The sequence below is a fragment of the Colobus angolensis genome, unplaced genomic scaffold, assembly GCF_000951035.1.
Source record: "Colobus angolensis palliatus isolate OR3802 unplaced genomic scaffold, Cang.pa_1.0 Scaffold99, whole genome shotgun sequence".
NCBI classification, from domain to species: domain Eukaryota; kingdom Metazoa; phylum Chordata; class Mammalia; order Primates; family Cercopithecidae; genus Colobus; species Colobus angolensis.
In genome coordinates this window covers 3,603,232-3,611,171 of record NW_012123931.1, presented here as the reverse complement: position 1 = coordinate 3,611,171, position 7,940 = coordinate 3,603,232, and the positions used below count along the sequence as shown (strand labels likewise).

General features: G+C 42.6%; 1 protein-coding gene across 3 annotated transcripts in view; it reads right to left on the bottom strand.

Annotated features, from left to right (window-relative positions):
* The window catches only part of EDC3 (enhancer of mRNA decapping 3), a 61,088-nt gene extending 56,834 nt beyond the window's left edge, over positions 1-4,254 (bottom strand). For 2 of the 3 annotated variants that reach the window (XM_011932901.1, XM_011932899.1), the window contains exon 1: positions 4,086-4,254. The gene's annotated coding sequence lies outside the window, so the exon portion shown is untranslated. Of the gene's footprint in view, positions 1-1,077; positions 1,209-4,085 lie in introns of all 3 variants that reach the window. The other variant, XM_011932902.1, reaches the window with a different exon arrangement.
* Positions 4,255-7,940: the final 3,686 nt, after the last annotated feature.

Sequence of the window (7,940 nt, the reverse complement as noted above, 5' to 3'; positions counted from 1 at the left end):
TGAGATGAAGCCTCGCTCTGTCAACCAGACTGGAGTGCAGTGGCGCGATCTCAGCTCATTGCAAGCTCCGCCTCCCGGGTGCACGCTATTCTCCTGCCTCAGCCTCCCGAGTAGCTGGGACTACAGGCACCTGTCACCACGCCTGGCTAATTTTTTTTGTATTTTTTAGTAGAGACGGGGAATCTCTATGATTTTCATCTCATGATTTTCATCATGTTAGCCAGGATGGTCTCGATCTCCTGACCCCGAGATCCACCTGCCTTGGCCTCCCAAAGCACTGGGATTACAGGCGTGAGCCACTGCGCCTGGCCACATATTGTCTATGGCTGTTTTCTCACTACAGTGAGAGTTGAGCAGTAATCACAGAAACCACTTGGCTCATAAAGCCTTTCACCTGGCCTTTCGCAGCAAGTTGACTTTTGCTTTAAGATAAAATTCTGTGGAAAAAGTGGAATGGATACAAGTTCAAAAAGAAAAAGGAAAAATATGTAATGGACAAACTCCCAAAATGATAAAAATGACCAAAACTAACTCAACTAACTGTATTACGAAATTGAATTAGTAAAATCTTCCCAGAGAGAAAAACCCAGGCCCATAGGACTTCACTGGTAAATTCTATGAAACACATAAGAAATAATACCAATCCTACACAAACTCTTTCAGAAAACAGAGGAGGAAGGAACACTTCTCAATTCATTTTATGAGGTCAAAATTACTCTGCTACTAAGGCCAAAGATGACATAAAAAAAAGGAAACCTCAGACCAAAATCCATCATGAACATAGTCACAAAAATTCTTAACTAAATGTTAGCAAATTGAATCCATCTACATGTAAAAAGTAGTAGATACATGACTAAGTGGGGTTCATTTCACAAATGCAAGATAGGCTTAAAGTCTGAAAATCAAGTAATGTAACAAGCTATGTTATATATTTCTTAGTCTGTTTCAAAAGTTTAGTTGTATGTTTTTAAAACATCAAATTGATATTGTATTTAGGTAATTTTATATTTATTTTTAAGAAGTCAATATTTACTTGTCAGAAATTACATCCTAAACTATTTAAAATTAAATACTAACACTATTTAAATCTACGATGAAAAGTTTCAGGTGCCAACTTAGAAGTATATAAGATCTAACAGATTCCCCAGTCTTTTAGACATTCTCAAGAAGAAGTTTTAAGACCAATGACCCAGCCTATACCTGAAAGTCTGAAATGACAAGGAGAAAAACAATCACTCATGCTAAAGCAACACCACCATATCTTCAGACTTTTGACTTCTGCCCATAAATTTACTCTTAGCACATCTAGATCCAAACCTAATATTCCAGGTACAAGCCTACCAGTGATGCAACCTTTCTCATTCTACATTTTGTATTTTCCTAATACAATATACTAATGCAGGTCACATCAGTTCTTCTCACAGCCTTCTTAACCACACCACTGACTGGTGATTAAAACATTAAATCTTTTTATTATAGAAATTCCTGTGAGGTTACATCTCCACCCTCCCCCAATAGGTATAGTTGATTTTTTTTTTTGGACCCAAGCACAATTTCTCAACATTTATACAAGCTTCTTCCATTTCATTAAACAGCACTGAGTAAATATATTGAAATCTTTTCCCATTCTGGCTATCATCAACCAAATGACTCTTTCTTTACTTCAAAAAGGCACCAAATCCAATAAGCAAACCTTCCAGATAAGGTTTCAAATACATGTATAAAGTGATGAAACCCCAGTTCAGATCACCAGAATTCCAGCTGCAAGTAGTGCTCCCAAATCAAACCTCCATACACAGATGCTAAAACTCATGACTCCACCTAATTCTACCACAATCTGGCAAATTCCTCCATCTCACCCACTCGGTTATCATAAGACTTAGTAAGACCAGGCGCAGTGGCTCACACCTGTAATCCCAGCACTTTGGGAGGCTGAGGTGGGTGGATCATGAGGTCAGGAGTTCGAGACCAGCCTGGCCAACATGGTGAATCCCCATCTCTACTAAAAATACAAAAATTAGCCAGGCGTGGTGGCGTATGCCTGTAATCCCAGGTACTTGGGAGGCTGAGGCAGAAGAATCGCTTGAACCTAGGAGGCGGAGGTTACAGTAAGCAGAGATTGCGCCACTGTACTCTGTCCAACCTGGGCAATGGAATGAGACTCCATCTCAAAAAAAAAAAAAGACTTCATAAATGCCTTGCTAAAATTCTGGCACACTATCATTATGGTCACTACACTCCTTTGAGACACAATTTGGATGTCCTGTCCTGCTGTTCTGGCTGAATATAGGAGAACTCTAGTAAGCCCTTCTCTGGATAAGAAAAGAAAAATGATACATCTTCCATTTTGTATTAATTACAGAATCTCACAAACGGCAAGGATTTTAAGCATTTTCTAATGTTGTTTTTCTTAGAGACAGAGTCTTGCTATGTTGCCCAGGCTGGCCTTAAGCAATCCTCCCACCACTGCACTCAGCCCTAGTCTAATATTTTTCTTCTCTTTTCTTTTTTTGAGACAGAGTTTAGCTCTTGTCGCCCAGGCTGGAGTGCAATAGCACTACCTTGGCTCACTGCAACCTCTGCCTCCCGGGTCCAAGAGTTTTTCCTGCCTCAGCCTCCCAAGTAGCTGGGATTACAGGTACGCACCACCACACTCAGCTAAGTTTTATATTTTTAGTAGAGACAGGGTTTCACCATGTTGGCCAGACTGGTCTCCAACTCCTGACCTCAGGTGATCCACCCGCCTCAGTCTCCCAAAGTGCTGGGATTACTGGTGAGCCACAGTGCCCGCCCTTAACATTTTTCAAACTATACCTCACCACCCATTAGGGGTCAGACACAATTTAGCACGTTGCAACCCATTTTTTTTTAGAATGCATCTTCTGTAGAAAGGGTAAGTAAACTTTTCATTGGTGGGTGGGGTTGTGTGTGTGTGTGTAGACACTGAGTGTGCAGGGGCACAATGAGTAATGTCATGACGTAAAATATATCTAACTGTAGGTCACAGGTCAAAAATTTTAAGACACTTTTCTAGCCCCATAACCCTATGCCAAGGAGGCTCTACCAAGAATTTGGTAATAAACAAAAAGTCATGTTTTTACAACCATTTTTACATCATACAGAGAAACCAGCTAAGAAGATTTTGTGCTCAGTACACCTAATCTACCATTCATCAAAAAAAAAAAAGATTAGGATCCATCTGGGTGTCCAGTTGAAATACTAAACTGCTTGGAGACAGCCATTTCTGTTTTGGTGGGGTGAAAACCTGTATTTAAGACAGCAGACTGAAATCGGTTTGGTCTGTGTCTAGGGAAGAGAAGAAAAACCATTCTGGGTCGCGAGTTCCTCATCTGTAACCACAGAAGACCGTTGGCTTGGTCAGTTGATTTTCAACTAATATCCCGATTGCAGAGTTAGGCGAAGCAATTGCTATTGGGAGATTAATTGAAAATCAATTGACCAAGCCAACAAGGGCTATGCCTCCCACAAACCAAAACACTTTAACCACTCAACAAGTCAAGTATTGATAAATACAATCAATATCACACAAAGAGTACTGATAAGAACCACAGACTTGCACCAAAGGCAGAAATGAATCCAGGAATAACTTCCTGGGATTCAGAAGATGTGACCTGGTAAGTATAAATTTCTCAGGCATCCTCTTTTTCTACCCTCCAGTTCACCTCTGTCCTCAAGCTATTAGTCAGGGATGTGGCACTGGCGTTCTTCTCTGCCACTGTATCTCATTATGCAAAGGGAAATTGAGGCACGAAGAAATGAGTGAGCCAATGAACTGCAGCAGCCACTAACAAGGCTGGACTAAGGGCCCAAGCAGCTAATGCCTCACTCCTCACACAACCCCTATACTATTTAGAATCCTGCAGTCCTCAGCCTCCCACCTCAAACCAAACTCCTGGGGCCGCCCATAGTACCCGGCCCCCCTGCGAACCCGATGAAGCCCCCAGCTCTTGCCTGCCTGCCTCTATAAAGGTCTATGAGGCCTGGAACTCCGAAGCCTAAAGCAAGCCCGGCATCCCCCTCCCACGAGCGTCCACAAACCAGCAGCCTCCTCCCTTCTCTCCCACCTCCGCCCCGACGGGCCTGGAGCTCCTCTGCACACCACACCAAGCCGACCACGCAACACCAGACGACCCACAAAAGAACTCTCTCCACGCCCACCCCCACAGCTTCGGCCTTCACCGCCGCCGCCGCCGCCGCCGGAAGCGCCCCCACGACTCCACGCCACCGCCGTGAGGTCACTTCCGGCGCGACACCGTGGACTCCAGGGCAAGCAACTGAGGGGCGTGGCACCCGGGAAATTTAAGAGGTTGGAAGAACGTCCCTTCGGCCTTACAGAATTGCGTTTGGGTAGCCATTTTGCTTTCCACGCTTACTTACGTCCTATGCCATCTTGGCTGAAATCGGGGCTCTACCCACGACTCCTCGGCCTCGATTCCCGGGCCCCGTGTTGCAGGCTCGATGCAAAAGACCCGCTTCCCCTCCTGTTCCCCCAGCGCCAATCGCAGAGCTGGAGCGGAGGACTTTCAGGGAGGCCCCCTCCGTGCTCTACCGCCGCTGTGGGACTCAATAAGTGGGACAACCCCCTGATGGATTAAAGAAAACAAGATATTCCTGCCGTGGTCGATCTTCAAAGCGTTATCAGCTTCAGCCCATTTGGGGCTTAGAATAGCCAGTCCATGCTTGACTGCTCTCCCTTCCCCCATATTCAGTAAACGGGAAAGTGCTGCTCTTCTACCCTTGGCATTTTAGAGTCTTGATTTGTGGGGAGAGGGGAAAGCATGTGTTTGGGGCCAAGACAGTGTAATGAGGAATATTGCACAGCTTTGAAGCCTGACACCTGGTTTGGGAACCACTACTTAGGCGAGTAGCATAAAGTAGGGTAGCAGTTCCAAACCTAGCTCTACAAAATCAGTTGAAGAACTTGTAAAATTTCCACTTTCTAGGGGACTAGTTCGCCCTCCCCCTCCATCACCAGAGATTCCCTAGGTCAGAAAGGGTCTTTGTCTTTTACTGTTATTAATGAACACTTCTAGAGCAGTTTTTGGTTCAGGGCAAAATTGAACAGAAAGGAGAGAGTTCCCATATATCCCCTGTACACATAGGCACATACACACACAACTTGCCCCCTTATGGACATCTTGTGCTACAGTGGTACATTTGGTAACAATTGATGACCCTACTTTGACACATCATTATCACCCAGAGTCCATAGTTTACAATAGCATTTTCTCTCGGTGTTGCACATTCTATTGGTTTTGACAAATATATAATGACATGTATCCACCATTATGGTATCATACACGATAGTTTCACCGCCCTGAAAATCCTCTGTCCTCTGCCTATTCATCCTTCTCAGTCCCCTGACCACTGGCAACCACTGCTACTTTTACTGTCTCCATAGTTTTGCCTTTTCCAGAATCGCATATAGTTGGAATCATACAGTATGCAGCCTTTTCACATGGGCTTCTTTCACTTAGTAATATGCTTTTGAAGTTCTTCCATGTCTTTTCATGGCTTGATAGCTCATTTCTTTTTTGTGCTGAATAATAATATTCCATCGTCTGGATGTGCTGCGACTTATCCATTCACCTGCTGAAAGACATCTTGGTGGCTTCCAAGTTTGGGCAATTATGAATAAAGCCACTATACATCATGTGCAGATTTTTGTGTAGACGTGAGTTTTCAGTTCATCAGAGTAAATCCCAAGGAGTGCAACTGCTGGATTGGATGGTATATTTAGTTTTGTGAGAAACTACCAAACGGATTTTCAAAGTGGCTCCATCATTTTTTGCATTCCCACCAGCAGTGAACGATGGTTTCTGTGCTCCACATCCTTGTCAGCATTTTGTGGTGTCAGTATTTTGGATTTTGGCCGTTCAAATAAGTGTGTAGTAGTATCTTATTGTTTTACATACAATGCCCTAATGACATATGATATTGAACATCTTTTCATATACTTATTTGCCATGTGTATATCTTCTTCGATGAAGTGTTTGTTCAGGTATTTTGCCCATTTTTACATTGTGTTATTTTTCTGTTGTGATTTAAGAGTTCTAGGTATATTGTAGATAACAGTCCTTTATCAGATATGTCTTTTATAATATTTTCTCCTAGTCTGTGGCTTGTCTTCTCATTCTTTTGAAGAGCAGAAGTTTTAAATTTTAATGAAGTCCAGCTTATCAATTATATTTTTCACAGATTATGCTATTGATATTGCCCTAAAAAGTCATTGCCATTCGCAAGATCAGTTAGGTTTTCTCCTATGTTGTCTTCCAGAAGTTTTATAGTGTTCATTTTCAATTTAGGTTTACAATCCATGTTAATTTTTATGAAGGGTGCAATGTCTTTGTCTGGATAATTTTTTTTTTTTGAGAGTCTCACTCTGTCACAGAGGCTGGAGTACAGTGGCACAATCCCAGCTCACTGCAACGTCCGTCTCCTGGGTTCAAGCAGTTCTCCTGTTTTAGCCTCCTGAGAAGCTGGGATTACAGGCACCCGCCACCATGCCTGGCTAATTTTTGTATTTTTAGTAGAGACAGGGTTTCACCGTATTGGCCAGGCTGGTCTCAAACTCCTGACCTCAAGTGATCCACCCGCCTTGGCCTTCCAAAGTGCTGGAACTATAGGCATGAGCCACCACTTCCGGCCTGATACATTTTTTATGTGTGTGAAAGTTCCGTTATTCAGCATAATTTGTTGAAAAACCTATCTTTGCTCCATTGTATTGCTTTAACTCCTCTGTCAAAGATCAGTTGACTATATTTATGAATCTACTTCTGGATTGTTTATTCTTTCACCAGTACCACATTGTCGTTATTACTGTAGTTTATAGTAAGTCTTGAATTTGGCTAGTATCCGTCCTCCGACTTTGTTCTCCTTTAATAGTGAGTTGGCTCTTCTGGGTCTTTTGTCTCTCCATATCAATTTTACAATCAGTTTGTCGACATCCACAAAAATAACATGCTGATACTTGGATTGGGATTACGTTGAATCTATAGATCAGGTTTGGAAGAACAGATGTTTTAACTGTATTGTCTTCCTATCTGTGAACATGAAATATTTCTCAATTTATATAATTCTTTGATATCTTTGATCAGAGTTTTGTAGTATTACTCATATAGCTCTTGTATATGTTTTGCTGTGTAGATTTATATGCTGATAACTTTTTTTTTTTTTTGAGACAGAGTTTCACTCTTGTTCCCCAGGCTGGAGTGCAATGGCACGATCTCGGCTCACCACAACCTCTGCCTCCTGGGATCAAGCGATTCTCCTGCCTCAGCCTCCCGAGTACCTGGGATTACAGACATGCACCACCACACCCAGCTAATTTTGTATTTTTAGTAGAGATGGGGTTTCTCCATGTTGGTCAGGCTGGTCTTGAACTCCCGACCTCAGGTGACCTGCCTGCCTCAGCCTCCCAAAGTGCTGGGATTACAGGTGTGAGCCACCATGCTCAGTCTACCTTTTGTTTCTCAAATCTGCTCTTTCTGAAGTTAGTATACCTACTCCTGCTTTCTTTTGATTAGTATTATCTATGATATATCCTTCTCCATCACTTTACTTTTAATCTATATATGTCTTTATATTTAAAATGTGTTTCTTGTAGACAACATATAGTTGGGTCTTGTTTTTCGTTCATACTGTTCAAAAGAACCTCTGTCTTTTGATTGGTGTATTTAGACCACTGACGCTTAAAGCGATTAATTATATAGTTGAATTAATGTCTACTATATTTGTTACTGTTTTCTTTCTTTTTTTGTCGTTCTTGTTTGTTTGTTTGTTTGTTTGTTTGTTTTTTTGAGACGGAGTCTCGCTCTGCCGCCCGGGCTGGAGTGCAGTGGCTGGATCTCAGCTCACTGCAAGCTCCGCCTCCCGGGTTCCCGCCATTCTCCTGCCTCAGCCTCCCGAGTAGCTGGGAC